This window comes from Vulpes vulpes, unplaced genomic scaffold (genome assembly GCF_048418805.1).
Source record: "Vulpes vulpes isolate BD-2025 unplaced genomic scaffold, VulVul3 Bu000000733, whole genome shotgun sequence".
NCBI lineage: Eukaryota > Metazoa > Chordata > Mammalia > Carnivora > Canidae > Vulpes > Vulpes vulpes.
The window spans coordinates 30,777-53,105 of NW_027325713.1; the positions used below are offsets into that span (position 1 = coordinate 30,777).

The 22,329-nt window shown below is 36.5% G+C and overlaps 1 long non-coding RNA gene across 5 annotated transcripts in view; it reads left to right on the plus strand.

Annotated features, from left to right (window-relative positions):
• The first annotated feature begins 7,015 nt into the window (after positions 1-7,015).
• The window catches only part of LOC140596699 (uncharacterized), a 76,486-nt gene continuing 61,172 nt past the window's right edge, over positions 7,016-22,329 (plus strand). Inside the window, exons 1-2 of one of the 5 annotated variants that reach the window (XR_011998604.1) lie at positions 7,016-7,213; positions 20,492-20,528. This is a non-coding gene — a long non-coding RNA (uncharacterized lncRNA). Of the gene's footprint in view, positions 7,214-7,242; positions 7,480-20,491; positions 20,529-22,329 lie in introns of those variants that run through there. The other 4 variants (XR_011998600.1, XR_011998605.1, XR_011998601.1 and 1 more) reach the window with 4 other exon arrangements.

Below are 22,329 nucleotides of genomic sequence, written 5' to 3' on the forward strand. Positions count from 1 at the left end.
TTTTTTTTTTTTTTTCTTTACTTATTAAAGATTTCTATCTGTAGCCCTCCAAATATTCCTGATGATGGCTTTAGGTAAACATGAAACCAAATCATCTTACTGTTCTACTTAGAGTAACCAGTATTTCCGGATAAATGTATGAACAAAGAGGAATTACAAACTGACCTTGATCTGCCAGATTATCAGTGGGGACTGACCTGCTTTTGTTATTGCCAAAGCTGTGGAGTAGATGTTCTGGGAATCTTCTCTGAAGTATGGATTCAGGGTGCACTTCACTTAATTTGACTTGGGAAGATTACATCCATTTTATTTGAAAGGCCTTTTAAAGAAAATCCTAAATGTTTTGGGGTTTTTCTTGATACTTAGTCATACTTCTGCAATTGAAGACACATGTTTGCTGTGGTTGAATTTGATTTATTTCCCTTTTAGCATTTTGAAAGACCGTGGGTGGTAGGATGGGAATATTAACTGCTTTTTGAAGAGAATTTAAATATACTTACTGGGAGCTGAACACCAAGGGAAAAAAGACTTTCTACAATTCGTAGTGACTTTAATGCCACATAAAGTGTTTTAAGAATGCTTTTTCTTAAAAGTCCCAGGGAAATATAGCTTTTCTTTAAAGCCATAGAATTTTTCTTCAAATTTAGAAAATCAATTTCTTGATATCTTTTGGATTTTTAACTGTTTCATGACTTTGGGCATCTGAAAAGGTATTATTGACTAGGCTAACGTAAGATTTACCTGATGGGGGATCCCTGGGTGGCGCAGCAGTTTGGCGCCTGCCTTTGGCCCAGGGCGCGATCCTGGAGACCTGGGATCGAATCCCACATCGGGCTCCCGGGGCATGGAGCCTGCTTCTCCCTCTGCCTATGTCTCTGCCTCTCTCTCTCTCTCTCTGTGACTATCATAAATAAATAAAAAATTAAAAAAAAAAAGATTTACCTGATGGAAGGTGCTGAAATCACTCTATCGTCATTGTGTAGAAATGCACATTCAGTAAATAAAAATATCCCAAGCAGATTAAACTAGTTCAATTTATTAAATGTTGTTACCACTTTATGGAGTTGATATTAAGAATTATATTCACCCATAGCTGCTGTACTTAGAATCTTCTTTATGTTAAACTGTGACTGTCAATGTGATGCAACAGCTGCAGAATAACCTTCTAATGTGGCTTCGGTTCGGCCCTTACTGACTGACTTTACAGAGCCTAGGGAATAAACAGGAAGGTAGATTCAGAAGCAGTTTTTGTTGACTGTTTCCCTGTTATGGTGAAAAAAATATTATAATATGTTACTGAATTTTTATTATATAGAGAATATTCTTGTAAATCCATTTATAGAAGTGACATGATTTTTTAATGTGTAACCACTTAATATCAGAAACACTGGAAATGTGAGGAAGAGTTATACCTGTTTATTTCTCAAGAGTTTTAGTCATAATGACCCACTCAGAAAATGAATTTTTTTAATTTGATAGAAGGAAAGCATTTCAGGCCAAAGTTTTTGTCCAGAGTCACCAAATTAAAAACAATATCCGTTATATTCTTCAAAAGAATACTGAACAATGTCTTTATGGAAAGACCTGATGCTAACTAGCATGAAAATGAAGTGTGTTCAGTAAAAATTATATATTTTTAATATATAAAGTTATATATCTAGTTTTAATATAAAAAACGTATCTTTAAAAGGCCAAGTAAAATTTACATATGATAGTTTCATGCCCATTGGCCTGCATTTTTTTCTTTAAACATAAAAATGCTATGGGTGAGGTAAGACTAATCGTATTCTGAAACTTCAATCCTCCCTATCCTTTCACTTCCGTGGAATAGCTAAGATGAAAGTATTGATACAGTGATAAGTTCATAGTTTTTTAGAGATCTAGTAGAGTTCAGTAAGGTCAGATTTATTTTAAACCTTCACTTCGCTTTACCGAATTTTATTGGCTCCACAAGTACAGACGACCAACAAAGCAGAACATCAAGTTATCCTTGAAGGACAGGACAGCCTGAAAGTGTATTTTGTAATACCACAACTTTGTTTGATGGATGGGTGTGGACAAGTTGGGAAGACAGTCTTCCTATCATTTAATGATGGTCTTATCACAAGCCAGTAGTAAACTTGATCAGGTGTTAGAGATAATTTCCTCTGAAAACTTTCATATCATCTTGGGGGACTGAACAGAGAATGGGAGTAACTTGTGACAGGGGAGGAGGCATGAATCACAGCCCTGATCCTTCAGGAGAACATACGCAGCAGCCATGCCAAACTACTGCTAGCGTGGAGGCACAGTAAAGACTCTGGCCTCGTGGTGGTAGGTTCCATATTCTGTACAGCGAGGAGATATCGCTGGACTAACTCAAACTCTGAATTTTGGAAGTGCCCTGCAGCAGCAAGACATAATGGTAGGAATGAAAAGGCCTCAGTTCTCATCTACACCATGCCACTATTTTAGAGACCTTGGGCGAGTTACTTTCTTTTGCTTTCTTCTTTTCTGTGTGAGGGGGAGGGAGAGGGAGAGAGGAAATCTTAAGTAGGCTCCATCTCCAGCGTTAGCCCAATGGGGGGCTTGATCTCACAACCCTGAAATCATGACCCCAGTCAAAATCGAGAGTCAGATGCTTAACTGACCGAGACACCCAGTAACCAAGCAAGTTACTTCTGCAGTTTCTTCTGTAGACTGAGAAACTGGAATCACACTCATTCTTTGGTCATGGGTTGTAGAAGAATATTATGGATGATTGAAGACTACAGAAATGGCATATCTCTTTTCACTTTCCACCTAAAAATAGTTTGTAACACAGTGTAACATTCACTGTGTAGTCTTAAAAAATACCTTTTACTAAAATTTAATTTTTGATATCTACCCGTGCATTATTCAGTTAAGATTTTACACTGTAAAGAGATTTTTATTCTGATACATATGTCTACATAAATTTCAGAGCTTTCTGTCTCTGTCAATGAGTTTTATGAATTAGTTTTGTAGTCATCAGCCTGAGCTTGGGTTATACATGCCTTTCTCATGAAATTACATCCGTAGATATCAACTTCAAAAATTAGTAAATTTTTGCTGTTAGTCCTTTATTTTATTTTTTTTCTCTTTAAATTTTTTACTTAAATTATAGGTAGTAATACAGCACAACATTGGTTTCAGAAGCAGAATTCAGTGATTCATCACTTTCATACAACACCAGCTCTCATTCCATTAGCCATTTTTATTATAAGAAAATAGACTGTTTCAATTTTAAATTGAATTTTGCTTTTGTGCATTATTCAATGTGTGCATGTGTAAATTTCTATAATCATTTTATTCTTCATAGGCTTTGGTTTTCTTAAGCATAACTTACTCATTCACTGTTTAATTTTTTTAAACCAATATCTACTTGCAGGCACTGTTTTAAATGTTAGATATACACAGTAACAAGGTGGAAAACGGTTTCCACCCTCATGGGGTTAATAGTCTAGTAGCTGAGACACTAGTTACACAAAAATATGTAACACCCTAGCTTATTTTCTAAAATAAAAAATCCATTTTTATAGTAATATGTTTTCAATAGTTACCTAATGTGGATGTATCAATGAAAATATGAAATCACTGATTTAAGAGCATTACTATAAGCCTCACTGAGCTTTTAACATTTTTTTTTTATTTAAGTTTGGCCTAAAGAGCTCTCATTTCCTCCAGTTGTTTATCCTGAAAACATTCTCAGTATGATTCCAGTTTCTTTCTTTTTTTTTATTAATACAACTTGAAAGAAGCTGACAAGTGAACAAGAAATATTCAAGCATGGTCTATTCTAACTGATTTGTTCAAGAGGATGATTCATTTAATTTCATAAAGGCTCAGTGGGCCAGAACAGTAGATGACCAGGTCAGCAGAGGGAATGTAGGGGAGAAGAGGTCTGTGAGAAGAATCTATGTAACAAGCAACAATATTTAGTTTTTTTAGAGCTGAAGTTCTGCTTGAGCAATTCTGATGTTACCAGTGACAGTCATTTAAAGAGCTGCTGATGCCTCAGGGAAAACATTTTTAAGGTGTCCTATCCAGAAACAATGCTCCTTATACTGTGTCATATATATTAAAACTCTGTCCCTTGCTTATATTACAATACTACATTGTGCCTGATTAAAACCTGTGCTACTAGTATATGGCTTCTCGAGACTGCCGATGAAATGTTGTTCTTGAAATATTTCCTCCTGCTCAAGCTGCCCTGAATATGGCTGAAATAAGAATCACCTGATAAATAAAGCTGGAGAATAGATGAGAATACCACTTAAAAACTTTAAAAATAAAATGAATTGTATATACAGTTGTGTGAAATGTTGGAATATGTAAAATAATGAGTGGGATACAAATATTCTCGATATCTTTATATTATTTCTTTTAGTATTTAACTTTGATTGATGACCTCAACATGCACATGAGGTCATATTCCTAACAGGTCATATGGTGTTTTTATATTATTATTTATTGTCCATCGGTGTCCCCGGGGTAGATGATATATATATCTTGTAGTAGATAGAATAAAAAAAAAAAAAGATATATACTTTTGGAAATCATAATGGTGGTGGTCAAGCATGTACAGTTAGTCTACTTAGAGATTTACTTATCTGGATTACAGAATGCAGTGCCTTGCACAACTAAAAAACCTCAGCTTAACTGTTATCTTTAATTTTGCTTTTTCTTTTAAATGAAACGTTAAAATCAAAGCAATTGAAGTAAATGCTCTGTTGCAGGTAATAATTTGCAAGCATATAGTTTTATATTAAATGACTTATTTTTGAGAGTATATTCAGTTCTCTGAAGTAAGTCAGAGATGCATACATATTTTAAACTTTTATATAGAGAACTAGGTGGTGCTGTTCTGTCATCTTTGTGTCTCAGTGACTTCTTAAAACACTTTCATTCAATAAGTGCATTAGGTAAGATACAGTATTCTAGTAGCATTACTTTTTATTAACCAGCTAAGTTTATAGTGATCTTACATGTTTGTTTTCAGCAGTATTTTCATACAGCAGAAAAAACTTTCTTCTAAGCAGTTAACTTTTATCATACTGTACAACTTCCCTTTTTTTAACATTTAAGATAATATGAAATCTTTATGTTACTATGTGCTTTAAAAGGCTCTGTACCTGGCTTTTTCATTTTCCAAAATTCTTACTATTATTGAGTCAGAATTTAAAGTGGTAAAATTTTGTACAATTTGAGTTGATGTCATATCAAAAAGTCATAAAATACAGAAGCTCAAGGAAAACATTTTAATTATTTGAAATGCTAAAAATTGGGATCCCTGGGTGGCGCAGCGGTTTGGCGCCTGCCTTTGGCCCAGGGCGCGATCCTGGAGACCCGGGATCGAATCCCACATCAGGCTCCCGGTGCATGGGGCCTGCTTCTCCTTCCGCCTGTGTCTCTGCCTCTCTCTCTCTCTCTCTGTGACTATCATAAATTAAAAAAAAAAAAAAAATTAAAAAAAAAAAAAAAGAAATGCTAAAAATTGAATTAAGCTTTAACACAAAAGAAATAAGATAGATTTCCTTGAAAAGAAATTGTTTGCTTAATACACTTCTCTGTAAGAAAACTGACATAGGTAGGCTGTCAGTTAGTGTTTTCATGTTTCAGGATATCATTAACGAAAATAATCGAATCGAATCAAAAACAATCGAGTTGAAACGAAAATAATTGAGTTGAAACAAAAATAATCCAATCGAAATGAAAATCGAATCAAAACGAAAATAATCGAATGGAATAAAAAGAATACAATCAAAAGAAAAATAATCAAATCGAAATGAAAAAAATGGAATGGAATCGAATCGAATTGAAGAAAATCAAATCGCATCAAATCGATAAATATCGAATGGAATGGAATTGAATCGAAACGAAAATAATCGAATCAAAACGAAGATAATCGAATCGAATAAAAACATAATCGAAACGAAAATAAGCGAATCGAAACGAAAAAAATCGCATCAAAACGAAAATAATCGAATCGAAACCAAAATAATCAATCAAAATGAAAATAATCGAATTGAATCGAAAATAATCACATCGAAACGAAAATAATCAGATAGAATCAAAAGTAATCAAATTGAAACCAAAATAATCGAATCAAATCAACAATAATCGAGTCGAATCGAAAATAATCGAATCGAAATGAAAATAATCGAATCGAATCGAAAATAATTGAATCGAAATGTAAATAATCAAATCGAAGTGAAAATAAACGAATCGATTTAAAAATTCGAATTGAAACGAAAATAATCGAATCGAATCAAAAACAATGGAGTTGAAACGAAAATAATTGAGTTGAAACAAAAATAATCCAATCGAAATGAAAATCGAATCAAAACGAAAATAATCGAATGGAATAAAAAGAATACAGTCAAAAGAAAAATAATCAAATCGAAATGAAAAAAATGGAATGGAATCGAATCGAATTGAAGAAAATCAAATCGCATCGAATTGATAAATATCGAATGGAATGGAACTGAATCGAAACGAAAATAATCGAATCAAAACGAAGATAATCGAATCGAATAAAAACATAATCGAAACGAAAATAATCAATCGAAATGAAAATCAAATCGAAGCCAAAATAATCAAATCCACATGAAAAAAATCAAATCGAATCGAAAATAATCAAATCGAAACTAAAATCATATCGACATGAAAAAAATCAAATCGAATTGAAAATAATCAAATCGAAACTAAAATCAAATTGACATGAAAAAAATCAAATCGAATCAAAAATAATCAAATCGAAACAAAAATAATCAAATTGAATCAAAAATAATCAAATCGAATCGAAAATAATCAATCGAAACGAAAATAATAGAAACGAAACCAAAATAATCAAATCGACATGAAAATAATGGAATCGAATCGAAAGTAATCAAATAGTAACTAAAATAATCGAATAGAATAGAAAATGATGAAATCGAAACGAAAATAATCAATCGAAATGAAAATCAAATCGAAAACAAAATAATCAAATCGACATGAAAAAAATCAAATCGAATAGAAAATAATCGAATCAAAACAAAAATAATGGGAGGGAGGGGCAAGATGGCGGCAGAGTAGGGTCCCCAAGTCACTTGTCCTCAACAAATTACCTAGAAAACATTCAAATCATCCTGAAAATCTACGAATTCGGCCTGAGATTTAAAGAGAGACCAGCTGGAACGCTACAGTGAGAAGAGTTCGCGCTTCTATCAAGGTAGGAAGACGGGAAAAAGAAATAAAGGAACAAAAGGCCTCCAAGGGGGAGGGGCCCGCGTGGAGCCGGGCTGGGGCCGGGGCGAGTGTCCCCAGGACAGGAGAGCCCCGTCCCGGAGGAGCAGGAGCTGCACCGACCTTCCCGGGGGAAAGGCCTCCCGGGAAGGTTGTCTTTTGCCTTTAGCAAAGTTTTAACATTGAAACAGTTGAGTCCCTGGAGGAATGTTGGTCTGCCTTTTTCATGGACTTGTCAGTGTGCTGTAGATGGTAAGGAAGTTTAATAATTTTTCTTCTGCCTTTGTTTCCCACATCATTCAAATTGGGATGAGTGTCTGTTTCAGTGAAGGTATTCCTGAAGAAGAGACATTAAATTAAAACTTGAAGAATGAACAGTTTTTAGGCAAATAAAAAGTAAAGAGTATGTGTGACAATCTGAAGGCGGGAATAATCAGAGCATGTTTAACAGAGTGAATGCCAGTGTAGCTAAATGACAATGAATGTAGTTGAGATGTCTTGAAAGGAGTTTAGAGAGGTAGGTAGCAACTAGATTATACAGGATGATGAAGGTTGTGTATTGAATTTCTTTAATGTAAGCCTTTACTCACACTCTATTAGCTGAAATGATTTTTTTCTTAGCTCCTCTGTGCTAATTCTTCTCATCCTCCCAAGTTCCACTACCTGGAACCTAATCATGATGGCTAAAATTTATGAAGTCTTTGTCATTTGTCAACTGCAATAGAAAATGCTTCAAGGACAGCACCTATTTATTTCCTAACTTTGTTATACATAGTGACTCTGTCATCCTCCTTTTCGAGATGTGATATGTGGAGAGATTGCATAAATTGTCCAGGATTATATGTGGCAGATCACATTACAAAGTCAGGCTGTCTGATCTAAAGATTGTTTAACCACTAAGCACTCTTGGCTCTTTTAAAAGAAATTTAATTCTATTCACTGTGTTCTAACTCTTGACAATGCAACTGATATTCTGGGGTTCTTAGTCTTTAAGGTACTTTATTGGTATATATGATCCTAGTGCCACCCACAACTTGGCATTAATTTCTGCCACTGAGACATTATGAAAATAACACGCAGGAGCGCCTGAGTGGCTCAGTTGGTTAAGCATCTGACTTTGGCTCATGTTTTGATCTCAAGGTCTGGGTATTGAGCCACACATCGGGATCCCTGCTCAGTGGGAGTCTGCTTGTCCCTCTCCCTTTGCCCCTCCCGCTGCTCCCACTCTCTCTAAAATAAATAAATTCTTAAAAAAGAAAAGATTCCCCAGTGACGCCTGGGTGGCTCAGCAGATGACCATTTGCCTTTGGCTCAGTGCATGATCCCCAGCCCTGGGATCGAATCCCACATTGGGCTCCTTGCGAGGTGTCTGCTTCTCCCTCTGCCTGTGTCTCTACCTCTCTCTCTCTCGTGAATAACTAAAATATATTTTTTAAAAAAAGGTAAAGAAAAGATTCTTTGGAAAAGAATACTCAAACCAACCAACTTTGCCTACGATGGAGCTAGATCCACAGAAGGCTTCCAATTAATATTTTGGAGTAGATGCCTCAGTGACCAAATTTCAGATTAATTTGTGGTTTGGCCTTGATATGACCATTCAGAGGCACAGTCTCCCTGAATCATTTTATTTTATTTTTTTTAATTTATTTTTTTTTATTTTTTATTTTTTATTTATGATAGTCACAGAGAGATAGAGAGAGAGGCAGAGACACAGGCAGAGGGAGAAGCAGGCTCCATGCACCGGGAGCCCGACGTGAGATTCGATCCCTGGTCTCCAGGATCGCGCCCTGGGCCAAAGGCAGGCGCCAAACCGCTGTGCCACCCAGGGATCCCTCCCTGAATCATTTTAAACCAGGCTGGGACACAAAGAAGATAGCCATTGTTTCTTCCAAAGGTTGTGAAATCCAGTTTTGCCCCAAGAACCCTTCAGCACCTCCTAGTGAAGGAAACAGAGGCCTGAGAATGAGGCTCTTCATTTCAAACAATATTCAATGAGCTCAATTTTCCACCTATAAAATGTAATACATTTAGGAATCAGTGGAACTCAGAATTCTAATAACCTGGATCTTTCTGGCATAACAAAATGCACAGTATTAATGACAATTAATTATATATCCATTTAAGAATTGGGATAATACTATTGAGTCCAAGCTTGCCTGTGTGGTGTGTGAGTGTGTATTATGTAGTATATATATAATACATTTTCATATTAGTATATATATATAGCACAGTGTTATGTTAGTTTCATTTTATATATGTATAATAAGGCAAAATTAAATAAATATAAATATATAAATGCAAAATTATCAGTGCCCTAGTTGGGGTACCAGTTTCAAAGGAGAATCTATTGTGTATGTTAACCATTTCTTAAAAGAGCTCTTGCAAATTAAAATCATATTTATTAAAGTAATAGAAATGATTTAACCATGAGTTAATATCTGGAGACTTTTGAATTGAGATTTCTCTCCAATTCTTGAAATGGCTTACAAGCAAGGGAGCTTAATTAACAGGGACACATGGCATAAATTTTCCTGTCTGCTATCATTGGTATTCTGTGAACATAAGGAGGAAAATCCATAGTTTGTTCAAAATCACAGTTTTCTGAACTAAAATGGTGGTAGTTTATATCAGGTGAGGAATAGTTAAGATGTTTTAACATTCTATGTCCCAAGAATAGTTCTTCCATTAAATATAAATGTTCTTAGAACTAGGTTTATCCATTGATACATCATTAAATTTAGTTGCTTTATTTTTTAAATGCATATTTGTGGTTGATATTCTGCGTCTATTGAATTTATTTCACCTTTTTTATTAGAATATTTACTTGCTCACTTTCCCTCTTAAAATTCCCATAATGAACATTCTTTAAATATCAGGGTAATAATATCATAATCTTCTTACATGAAGAAAAATAAAAAACACTTTGCTATAAGAACTTATTAAGAAAAGGTTGTAAGAATTTGTGATAGCATTTATTAGTAACACAATATATAAATATATATAGAGAGAATACACTATAGAAAGGTTCTTATTTTTTATTTGTATATATGTATATTTAGAAATGTTTACCACAATAAGTTTAGCTAACATCCGTCTTCTTACACAGTTGCAATCTTTTTTCTTATGCTGAGAATTTTTAACAGATATCTTTGCAATTTTCAATCATGTAATACCTTATTAACCAAAGTCATCATATTATGTGAATATACATTTCCTTATTTTATTTCAATTCCAGGATAGTTCACATAAAGTGTTATATTAGTTTCAAGTGTACAATACAGTGATTCAACAATTCTATGCATCACTCTTCATCACAAGTGTATTCCTTAATCCCCATCTGCTGTTTCCCCATTGCCCCAGCCACCTCCACTCTGGTAGCTATCAATTTGTCTATTTAGTTAAAAATCTGTTCCTTAGTTTCTGCCACTCTCTTTTTTTTTTTCCTTTGCTCATTTGTTTTGTTTCTTAAATTCCCCTGATGAGTGAAATCATGTGTTATCTATATGGTATTTGTCTTTGACTGACTTAATTCACTTACCATTTTTCTCTCTAGATCTATCCATATCGTTGCAAAAAACATGATTTCATTCTTTTTTATGGGTGAATAATATTCCATTACACACAGTGTGTGCCCGTGCAAGCATGCACACACACTACTTTTTTATCTATTCATTATTAGTGGGCACTGGGCTGCTTTCATAGTTTGGCTATTGTAAATAATGCTCCCACACACATTGGGGTGCCTGTATCCCTTTGAATTAGTGTTTTTGTATTTTGAGGGGTAAAAATCCAGTAGAGTGATTACTGGATCATAGGGCAGTTCTATTTTAAAGTTTTGAGGAAACTCCTTACTGTTTTCCACAGTGGCTGCACCAGTTTGCATTCCCATGAACAGTACATGAGTGTTGCTTTTTCTCCACATCCTAACCAACACCTGTTGTTTCTTGTGTTTTTTATTTTTGCCATTCTGATAGGTTATGGGGTGGAATCTCATTTTGGTTTTGATTTGCATTTCCCTGATGATCAGTGATGCTGAGCATCGTTTTATATGTCTGTTGACCATCTGGTTGTTTTCTTTGGAGAAATGTCCATTCAAGTGATTTGCCCATTTTTAATTGGATTATTCATTTTTGGGGTGTTGAGTTGTGAAAGTATATATTCTGAATACTAACCCTTTATTGGACATGTTATTTGCAAAATATCTTCTCACATTCAGTAGGTTACCTTTTAGTTTTGTTGATTCTTTCCTTTGCCATGCAGAAGCTTTTTATTTTGATGTAGTATCAATAGTTTATTTTTGATTTTGTTTCTCTTGCCTCAGGATACATATCTAGAAAAATGTTGTTACAGTCAGTGTCAGAAACATTATTGCCTGTGCTCTCCTCTAGGATTTTGATGGTTTCAGGACTCACAATTAGGTCTTTAATCTATTTGGAGTTTACTTTTATGTATGGTAAAAGAGAGTGATGCAGTTTCATAGTTTTGCATGCTGCTGTCCAGTTTTCCCAACACCATTCCTTGAAGAGATATTCTTTTTTACCATTTGATATTCTTTCCTACTCTGTCAAAGATTAATTGACCATATAATTGTGGTTTTATTTTTGGTCTTTCTATCCTATTAATCTATGTGTCTATTTTTGTGTGACTATCATATTGTTTTGATTATTATAGCTCTGCAATATAACCTGAAGCCTGGGATTGTGATGCCTTCAGCTTTTTTTTCTTTTCTTTTTAAGATTTTATTTATTTATTCATGAGAGACACACAGAGAGAGGCAGAGACATAGGCAGAGGGAGAAGCAGGCGGTGAGCCTGATGTAGAACTCAATCCCAGGACCCAGGGATCAGGTCCTGGGTCAAAGTTAGATGTTCAACCACTGAGCCACCTAGGCATCCCAGCTTTGCTTTTCTTTTTTCAAAATTGCTCTGGCTATTAAGAGTCTTTTGTGATTCTATGTAAATTTTATGATGTTTTTGTTCTAGCTCTGTGAAAAATGCTGTTGGTGTTTTGATAGGCATTGCATTAACTATGTAGATTGTTTTGGGTAATATAGACATTTTTTTTTTATTTATTTTTTATTTTTTTTTATTATTATTATTTTTTTAAATTAATTTTTATTGGTGTTCAATTTACCAACATACAGAAAAACACCCAGTGCTCATCCTGTCAAGTGTCCACCTCAGTGCCCGTCACCCATTCCCCTCCAACACCCGCCCTCCTCCCCCCTTCCACCACCCCTAGTTCGTTTCCCCGAGTTAGGAGTCTTTATGTTCTGTCTCCCTTCCTGATATTTCCCAACATTTCTTCTCCCTTCCTTTATATTCCCTTTCACTATTATTTATATTCCCCAAATGAATGAGAACATACACTGTTTGTCCTTCTCCGATTGACTTATTTCACTCAGCATAATACCCTCCAGTTCCATCCACGTTGAAGCAAATGGTGGGTATTTGTCGTTTCTAATCGCTGAGTAATATTCCATTGTATACATAAACCACATCTTCTTTATCCATTCATCTTTCGATGGACACCGAGGCTCCTTCCACAGTTTGGCTATTGTGGCCATTGCTGATAGAAACATCGGGGTGCAGGTGTCCCGACGTTTCGTTGCATCTGAATCTTTGGGGTAAATCCCCAACAGTGCAATTGCTGGGTCGTAGGGCAGGTCTATTTTTAACTCTTTGAGGAACCTCCACACAGTTTTCCAGAGTGGCTGCACCAGTTCACAGTCCCACCAACAGTGTAAGAGGGTTCCCTTTTCTCCGCATCCTCTCCAACATTTGTTGTTTCCTGCCTTGTTAATTTTCCCCATTCTCACTGGTGTGAGGTGGTATCTCATTGTGGTTTTGATTTGTATTTCCCTGATGGCAAGTGAAGCAGAGCACTTTCTCATGTGCATGTTGGCCATGTCCATGTCTTCCTCTGTGAGATTTCTCTTCATGTCTTTTGCCCATTTCATGATTGGATTGTTTGTTTCTTTGGTGTTGAGTTTAATAAGTTCTTTATAGATTTTGGAAACTAGCCCTTTATCTGATATGTCGTTTGCAAATATCCTCTCCCATTCTGTAGGTTGTCTTTTAGTTTTTTTGACTGTATCCTTTGCTGTGCAAAAGCTTCTTATCTTGATGAAGTCCCAATAGTTCATTTTTGCTTTTGTTTCTTTTGCCTTTGTGGATGTATCTTGCAAGAAGTTACTGTGGCCGAGTTCAAAAAGGGTGTTGCCTGTGTTCTCCTCTAGGATTTTGATGGACTCTTGTCTCACATTTAGATCTCTCATCCATTTTGAGTTTATCTTTGTGTATGGTGAAAGAGAGTGGTCCAGTTTCATTCTTCTGCATGTGGATGTCCAATTTTCCCAACACCATTTATTGAAGAGACTGTCTTTCTTCCAATGGATAGTCTTTCCTCCTTTATCGAATATTAGATGACCATACATTTCAGGGTCCACTTCTGGGTTCTCTATTCTGTTCCATTGATCTATGTGTCTATTTTTGTGCCAGTACCACACTGTCTTGATGACCACAGCTTTGTAGTACAACCTGAAATCTGGCATTGTGATGCCCCCAGCTATGGTTTTCTTTTTTAAAATTCCCCTGGCTATTCGGGGTCTTTTCTGATTCCACACAAATCTTAAAATAATTTGTTCTAACTCTCTGAAGAAAGTCCATGGTATTTTGATAGGGATTGCATTAAACGTGTAAATTGCCCTGGGTAACATTGACATTTTCACAATATTAATTCTGCCAATCCATGAGCATGGAATATTTTTCCATCTCTTTGTGTCTTCCTCAATTTCTTTCAGAAGTGTTCTATAGTTTTTAGGGTATAGATCCTTCACCTCCTTGGTAAGGTTTATTCCTAGGTATCTTATGCTTTTGGGTGCAATTGTAAATGGGATTGACTCCTTAATTTCTCTTTCTTCAGTCTCATTGTTAGTGTATAGAAATGCCATTGATTTCTGGGCATTGATTTTGTATCCTGCCACGCTACCAAATTGCTGTATGAGTTCTAGCAATCTTGGGGTGGAGGCTTTTGGGTTTTCTATGTAGAGTATCATGTCATCGGCGAAGAGGGAGAGTTTGACTTCTTCTTTGCCAATTTGAATGCCTTTAATGTCTTTTTGTTGTCTGATTGCTGAGGCGAGGACTTCCAGAACTATGTTGAACAGCAGTGGTGAGAGTGGACATCCCTGTCTTGTTCCTGATCTTAGGGGAAAGGCTCCCAGTGCTTCCCCATTGAGAATGATATTTGCTGTGGGCTTTTCGTAAATGGCTTTTAAGATGTCGAGGAAAGTTCCCTCTATCCCAACACTCTGAAGTGTTTTGATCAGGAATGGATGCTGTATTTTGTCAAATGCTTTCTCTGCATCCAATGAGAGGATCATATGGTTCTTGGTTTTTCTCTTGCTGATATGATGAATCACATTGATGGTTTTACGAGTGTTGAACCAGCCTTGTGTCCCAGGGATAAATCCTACTTGGTCATGGTGAATAATTTTCTTAATGTGTTGTTGGATCCTATTGGCTAGTATCTTGTTGAGAATTTTTGCATCCATGTTCATCAGGGATATTGGTCTGTAATTCTCCTTTTTGGTGGGGTCTTTGTCTGGTTTCGGAATTAAGGTGATGCTGGCCTCATAGAACGAATTTGGCAGTACTCCATCTCTTTCTATCTTTCCAAACAGCTTTAGTAGAATAGGTATGATTTCTTCTTTAAACGTTTGATAGAATTCCCCTGGGAAGCCATCTGGCCCTGGAGTCTTGTGTCTCGGGAGGTTTTTGATGACTGCTTCAATTTCCTCCCTGGTTATTGGCCTGTTCAGGTTTTCTATTTCTTCCTGCTCCAGTTTTGGTAGTTTGTGGCTTTCCAGGAATGCATCCATTTCTTCTAGATTTCCTAATTTATTGGCATACAGCTGTTCATAATATGTTTTTAGAATCGTTTGTATTTCCTTGGTGTTGGTAGTGATCTCTCCTTTCTCATTCATGATTTTATTAATTTGAGTCTTCTCTCTCTTCTTTTTAATAAGGTTCGCTAATGGTTTATCTATCTTATTAATTCTTTCAAAGAACCAACTCCTGGTTCTGTTGATCTGTTCCACAGTTCTTTTGGTCTCGATATCATTTAGTTCTGCTCGAATTTTAATTAACTGTCTTCTTCTGCTGGGGGTGGGGTCCATTTGTTGCTTTTTCTCTAGTTCCTTTATGTGTAAGGTGAGCTTTTGAATTTGAGTTCTTTCCAGTTTTTGAATGGATGCTTGTATTGCGATGTATTTCCCCCTCAGGACTGCTTTTGCTGCGTCCCAAAGATTTTGAACGGTTGTATCTTCATTCTCATTAGTTTCCATGAATCTTCTCAATTCTTCCTTAATTTCCTGGTTGACCTTTTCATCTTTTAGCAGGATGGTCCTTAACCTCCATGTGTTTGTGGTCCTTCCAAACTTCTTGTTGTGATTAAGTTCTAATTTCAAGGCATTATGGTCTGAGAATATACAGGGGACTATCCCGATCTTTTGGTATCGGTTCAGACCCGATTTGTGACCCAGTATGTGGTCTATTCTGGAGAAAGTTCCATGTGCACTTGAGAAGAATGTGTATTCAGTTGAGTTTGGATGTAAAGTTCTGTAGATATCTGTGAAATCCATCTGGTCCAGTGTATCATTTAAAGCTCTCGTTTCTTTGGATATGTTGTGCTTAGAAGACCTATCTAGTATAGAAAGAGCTAGATTGAAATCACCAAGTATAAGTGTATTATTATCAAAGTATTTCTTCAGTTTGGTTATTAATTGGTTTAAATATTTGGCAGCTCCCACATTTGGGGCATATATATTGAGAATTGTTAAGTCTTCTTGTTGGATAGATCCTTTGAGTATGAGATAGTGTCCCTCTTCATCTCTCACTATAGTCTTCAGGGTAAATTTTAATTTATCTGATATAAGGATGGCTACCCCTGCTTTCTTTTGAGGACCATTTGAATGGTAAATGGTTCTCCAACCTTTTATTTTCAGGTTGTAGGTGTCCTTCTGTCTAAAATGAGTCTCTTGTAGACAGCAAATAGATGGGTCCTGCTTTTTAATCCAGTCTGAAACCCTGCGCCTTTTGATGGGGTCATTAAGCCCATTCACGTTCAGAGTTACTATTGATAGATATGAGTTTAGTGTCATCATATCTATTCAGTCCTTGTTTTTGTGGATTGTTCCACTGAACTTCTTCTTAAAGGGGAATTTTAAGAGTCCCCCTTAAAATTTCTTGCAGAGCTGGTTTGGAGGTTACATATTCTTTTAGTTCCTGCCTGTCTTGGAAGCTCTTTATCTCTCCTTCCATTTTGAATGACAGCCTTGCTGGATAGAGTATTCTTGGTTGCATGTTCTTTTCATTTAGGACCCTGAATATATCCTGCCAGCCCTTTCTGGCCTGCCAGGTCTCTGTGGAGAGGTCTGCTGTTACCCTAATATTCCTCCCCATAAAAGTCAGGGACTTTTTTTCTCTTGCTGCTTTAAGGATCTTCTCCTTATCTTTGGAATTTGCAAGCTTCACTATTAAATGTCGAGGTGTTGATCGGGTTTTGTTGATTTTAGGGGGGGATCTCTCTATTTCCTGGATCTGAATGCCTCTTTCCCTTCCCAGATTCGGAAAGTTTTCAGCTAGGATTTGTTCAAATACATATTCTGGCCCTCTGTCCCTTTCGGCGCCCTCGGGAACCCCAATTAAACGTAGGTTTTTCTTCCTAAGGCTGTCATTTATTTCCCTTAATCTATCCTCATGGTCTTTTAATTGCCTGTCTCTTTTTTCCTCAGTTTCTGTTTTGGGTAATATAGACATTTTAATAATATTTGTTCTTTCAATCCATGAGCATGGGATGTCTTTCCATTTCTTTGTGGTCTCTTCAATTTCTTTCATCAATATTTTATAGTTTTCAAAGTACAGGTCTTTCACTTCTTTGGTTAGGGTTATTCCTGGGTAAGTTACCATTCTGGTGCAATCGTAAATGGCATTTTTTACTAATTTCTCTTCTGCTTCATCATTAGTGCATGGAAATGTAACATATTTCCACCCATTGATTTTGTAGACTCCAACTTTACTGAATTTGTGTATTAGTTCTAGTAGTTTTTGGTGGAGTTTTTCAGGTTTTCTATGTATAGTCTCGTGTCATTGGCAAATAGAGGGAGTTTTTCTTCTTCCTTACCAATTTTGATGCCTTGCTTTTCTTTTTGTTGTCTCATTGCTGTGCCTGGGACTTCCAGTACTATGTTAAATAACTGTGGTGAGAGTGGACATCTTTGTCTTTTTCCTGACCTCAGGGGGAAAGCTCTCAGTTTTTCCCAGTTGAGATGATTTATGCTGTAGGTTTTTCATATATGGCCTTTATTATGTTGAGGTGTGTTCCATCTAAACCGACTTGGTTAAGGGCTTTTATCATAACTAGTTGTTTCACTTTGTCAAATACTTCATGTCTCATGAAATGATCCTATGGTTTCTATCCTTTTTCATATTGATGTGACATATCATGTTGATTGATTTGTGAATATTTGAACCACCCTTTCAGCCTGGGAATAAATCCTACCTGATCATGTTGAATGATTTTTTAAATGTGTTTCTGGATTCTGTTAGTATTTTGTTGAAGACTTTTACATCTATATTCATCAGAGATATTGTCCTGTAGTTCTTTTTTTCTGTGTGTCTTTATCTGGTTTTAGTATCAGGATGATAGTGGCCTCATGGAATGAATTTGGAAGTTTTCTTTTTCTGTTTTTTTGGGGATAGTTTTAGAAGAATAGATAATTAACTCTTTAAAAGTTTGATAGAATTCGCCTGTGAAGCTGTTTGGTCCTGGACTTTTGTTCGTTGGGAGATTTTTGATTACAGATTCCATCTCCCTGCTGGTAATTGACCCATTCAAAATTTCTATTTCTTCCTGCTTTGGTAGGTTTTGTTTCTAGGCATTCATCTATGTCTTCTAGGTTGTCAAATTTGTTGGCATACAGTTTTTCATAATATTCTCTTACAGTTGTTTTCATTTTTGTGGTGTTGGTGGTTATTTCTCCTATTTGTGATTTTGTTTATTTGAGGCCTTCCCCCCTCAATGAGTCTGGCAAGACTCATTAATTTTGTTGATCTTTTTGGAGAACCAGCTCCTGGTTTCATCAATCTGTTCTATTGTTTCTTGGTTTCTATATCCTTTGTTTCTGCTCTAATGTCTATTATTTCCTTCCTCCTACTGGTTTTGGGGTTTCTCTTATTCTTTTTCTAGCTCATTTAGGTGTAAGGTTAGATTGTTTACTTGAGAATGTTCTTGCTTCTTGAGGTAGCTATCAGCTGTCACCTTGGGAATGCTTTTGCTGCATCCCAAATGTTTTGGACCATTGTGTTTCATTTTCATTTGTTTCCATGTCCTTTTGAATTATTTGTTTGGTTTCTTGGTTGACCCATTCATTGTTTGGTAGCATGTTCTTTAACATAGAGTATTTGTGGTTTTTCTAATTTTTTTCTTGTAGTTGACTTCTGGTTTCATAGTTTAAGGTCAGAAAAGATGCATGGTATGACTTTGATTTTTTTGAACTTGTTGAAGGTTTATTTATGGCCTACTCTCCGATCTGTTCTGGAGAATGTTCTGTGTGTACTTGAAAAGAATGTATACTCTGCTGTTTCAGTATGGAATGATCCAGTGTGTCATTCAAACTCACTATTTCCTTATTGATTTTCTGTTTGGATTATCTGTCCATTGATGTACGTACACTGTTAAAGTCTCCCACTATTTTGTATCACTATCAGTTAGTTCCTTTATGTTTGTTATTACTGTTTTATGTATGTGGGTGTTTCCATATTGGGTGCATTCATATTTATAATTATTATATCTTCTTATTGGAATGTCCCCTTTATTATTATATAGTGTTCTTCTTGATCCCTTTTTACACACTCTATTTTAAAGTCTATTTTGTCCAATATAAATATTGTTACTCTAGCTTTCTTTGGACATCTTTTCACATGGTAGATATTTCTCTATCCCCTCACTTTTAATCTGCAGGTGTCGTTAGATCTGAAATGAGTCTCTTTTAGGTATCATATGGATGAGTCTTATTTTTTATCCACTTTGTCACCCTATGTCTGTTTTTTCATTCTTTGTCTTTTGATTAGGGTGTTTCATCCATTTACTTTCCAAGTAATTATTGATAGACGTGTATTTATTTGCCATTTTGTTATTTGTCTGTGGTCGTTTCTGTTTGTAGTTTTTCTCTGATCCTTTCCTCTCTTTCTCTCTTTCATGGGTTGCTCTTTCTTTAGTGATATATTCAGATTTCTTACTCTTTTAATTTTTTTTTTGATTTGTTGTTGCCATTTGGTTTATATATGACATCCTGCATATAACAGTCTTTATTAAGCTGATTGTTGCTTAATTTTGAACTCATTTTTACTCCGATCCACATTTCAGATAGTTGGTATCATATTTTACATCCTTTTATCTTGTGCTTTTATTTGTATTTTTACATAACAGTTTTGCTTTCTTTTTCTTTCGAGCTTCTGTTTCTCTTAGTCTTACTTACAGTTTTGTTTTTCACTCACAGAGTCCCCCATAACATTTCGTGGAGGACTAGTTTAATGGTTATGAATTCTTTTAATTTTTATTTGTCTGGAAAACTCTTTATCTCTCCTTCTATTGTGAATGACAGTTTTGCCAGTAAGACTATTCCTGGCTGCAGATTTTTCCCTTTCAGCGCTTTGGCTATATCAGGCCACTTTCTTCTGGCCTACCAGGTTTCTGATGAAATATCAGCTGATGGCCTTATAGGGTTTCCTTTATATGCAACTGTCTTCTTTTCTCTTGCAACCTTTAACATTCTTTATCACTTTTATTTCCACTTTAGTTACTGTGTCTTGGTGTGGACATCCTTACATTGAATTTGTTGGGGATCTCTGTACCTCCTGAATCTGTATCTCTGTTTCCTTCCCCAGCTTTGGAAAGTTTCCAGCAGTTATTTCTTCAAACACATTTTCTGCCTCCCTTTCTCTCTCTTCTTCTGGAATCCCTATAAAATGGATGTTAATACACTTGATGGAGTCACTAAGTTCTCTACATCTATTCTCATTATGCAGTATTTGTTTGTTGCTCACGTGGTCAGCTTGATGCTTTGCATTACTTTATCATCCAGGTCACTGATACATTTCTCCATTTCCTGTATCCTACTATTTATTTCATCTAATGTATTTTTAGTTTCATTTATGGAGTTCTTCATCTTTGATATGTTATTTTTTATCTCTTTCTCAAGGGTCCCATGGATGCTGTCTATGGTTTTCTGAAGTCTAGTGAGTATCTTTATCATCATTGCTTTAAATTTTCTATATGGCATATTAATTCTGTTTTGCTTAGATCTCCTGCTGTGATTTTGTCCTGTTCTTTCATGTGGGTCATATTTCTTTGTATCCTCATTTTTCTACCTCTCTGTGTCTCTTTCTCTGTGTGAGGAAAGTCAGTTATATCTTCTGCTCTTGAAAGTAGTGGCTTTATGAAGAAGAGGTCCTGCAGTGCCCTGCAGTCCAGTGTCTTCTGTTCACCTGAAACTGGCACTTTAGCGGAGTCTTCTATGTTGTTTTCTTGCATCCTTGTGCTGTATCTTAGTCATTTTTCCTTTCAGTCCAGAGGTCTTTACTGATTCTCTGCCTGTTGTGAGCTATGCTTGCTCTCTGTGATGTTAGTGAGACACAGGTAGGCCAGTTCAGGGGGGGCATGACTGAAGAATTGCAGGGAGTGAGTTGGTAGTGTTAGCAAAATTGTAGTGAGCACTAGTCTTATGTGAGATCCCCCCACCCCCGTAGGCCAGTGGTCACTCAGGGCACAGCACACTGTGGTGGTAGTGGTGGCTGAGGATGCCCTGTCTGTATACAAGGTGAATGGGCAAGATGCCTGTGTGGGATTAGCAAAGTTTGCTCTGAGCCACTATTTCTGGGTTGGAGATCTGAAGTGTGGTGGCTGAAGTGTGGTACCAAGCACTGGGGTGGTGATTGGGCAGGGTGCACACAGTATTAACAAAATTTGCCCAGAGTCGAAGGTTGAAGCCAGAAGGCTTGGAGTGGGTGCATCTTCAGGAGAATTCGTGGGTGCGGTACACTGCTAGTAGGTTAGGTAGCAACTGTCTGTGCTGCAGCACCTCCTGCAGGTGGCTCTGTGTTTATGTTGGTTAGAGGAGGAGCAAAATGGCGCCTACCAATTCCTTTGTTCTTGGAGAAGTCCTCCAATACACTCTGAAATGAGTATAAACAGATCTCCCTCCCCTTTGCCCCTGGTTTGTGCAAACTGTTGCTTATATGTTGCCTGTCTGTGGCTTGTTCTCTCTTTAAGGGTAGGAACTCATTATTACTTGTCTTCCCAGCTTTCTCAGTCCTGAGTCAGCTAATTTTTAAAGAACCAGGCCCCCTGGTTATACAAACTCAAAGATTTGGCCCCTCTGGTTTTCAAAGCCAGACATTACGGGGATTCATTTTCCCCTGGTAGGCTCCCTGGCATTTTCCCTTTTCAGTGCCCACAGGTCCCTCCCTCCTGCAGGCAGCTCCTGATCACCATTTCTACCCTTCCTAACCTCTCCAATGTGGCTTCTCTACACTAGTTGAGAAGTTTGTTATGCCAGTCTTAGCATCACTCTCTGGTTCATTTACTCAGCTAGTTGTAAACATGGGATGAGGTGAGCTTAGAGTCCTACTACTCAACTGTCTTCCCAAGCCTTTTCCTCTCATGTATTCTTTCTTGGAAAGTTGCATTTATATATAAATTTTCTAAATCTAGCTTACTTTCTTATTTCTTCTGTCCTCCCTGTGTTGTACTTTTTCACCTCTATCTATAGAAACAATGTCAAGGCATGTTCTCAGGTGCCTGTTCATTAACAGCTCTGCAGGTGATGCTCCTAGAGAGGTCTTATGTGTTGTGATGTTCTCACACAAACTATGTTAAGTTTTGATCAGTGATTATGAGGTTTTTTTTAATTTTTATTTCTTTACGATAGTCACAGAGAGAGAGAGAGAGGCAGAGACACAGGCAGAGGGAGAAGCAGGCTCCACGCACTGGGATCCCGACGTGGGATTCGATCCCGGGTCTCCGGGATTGTGCCCTGGG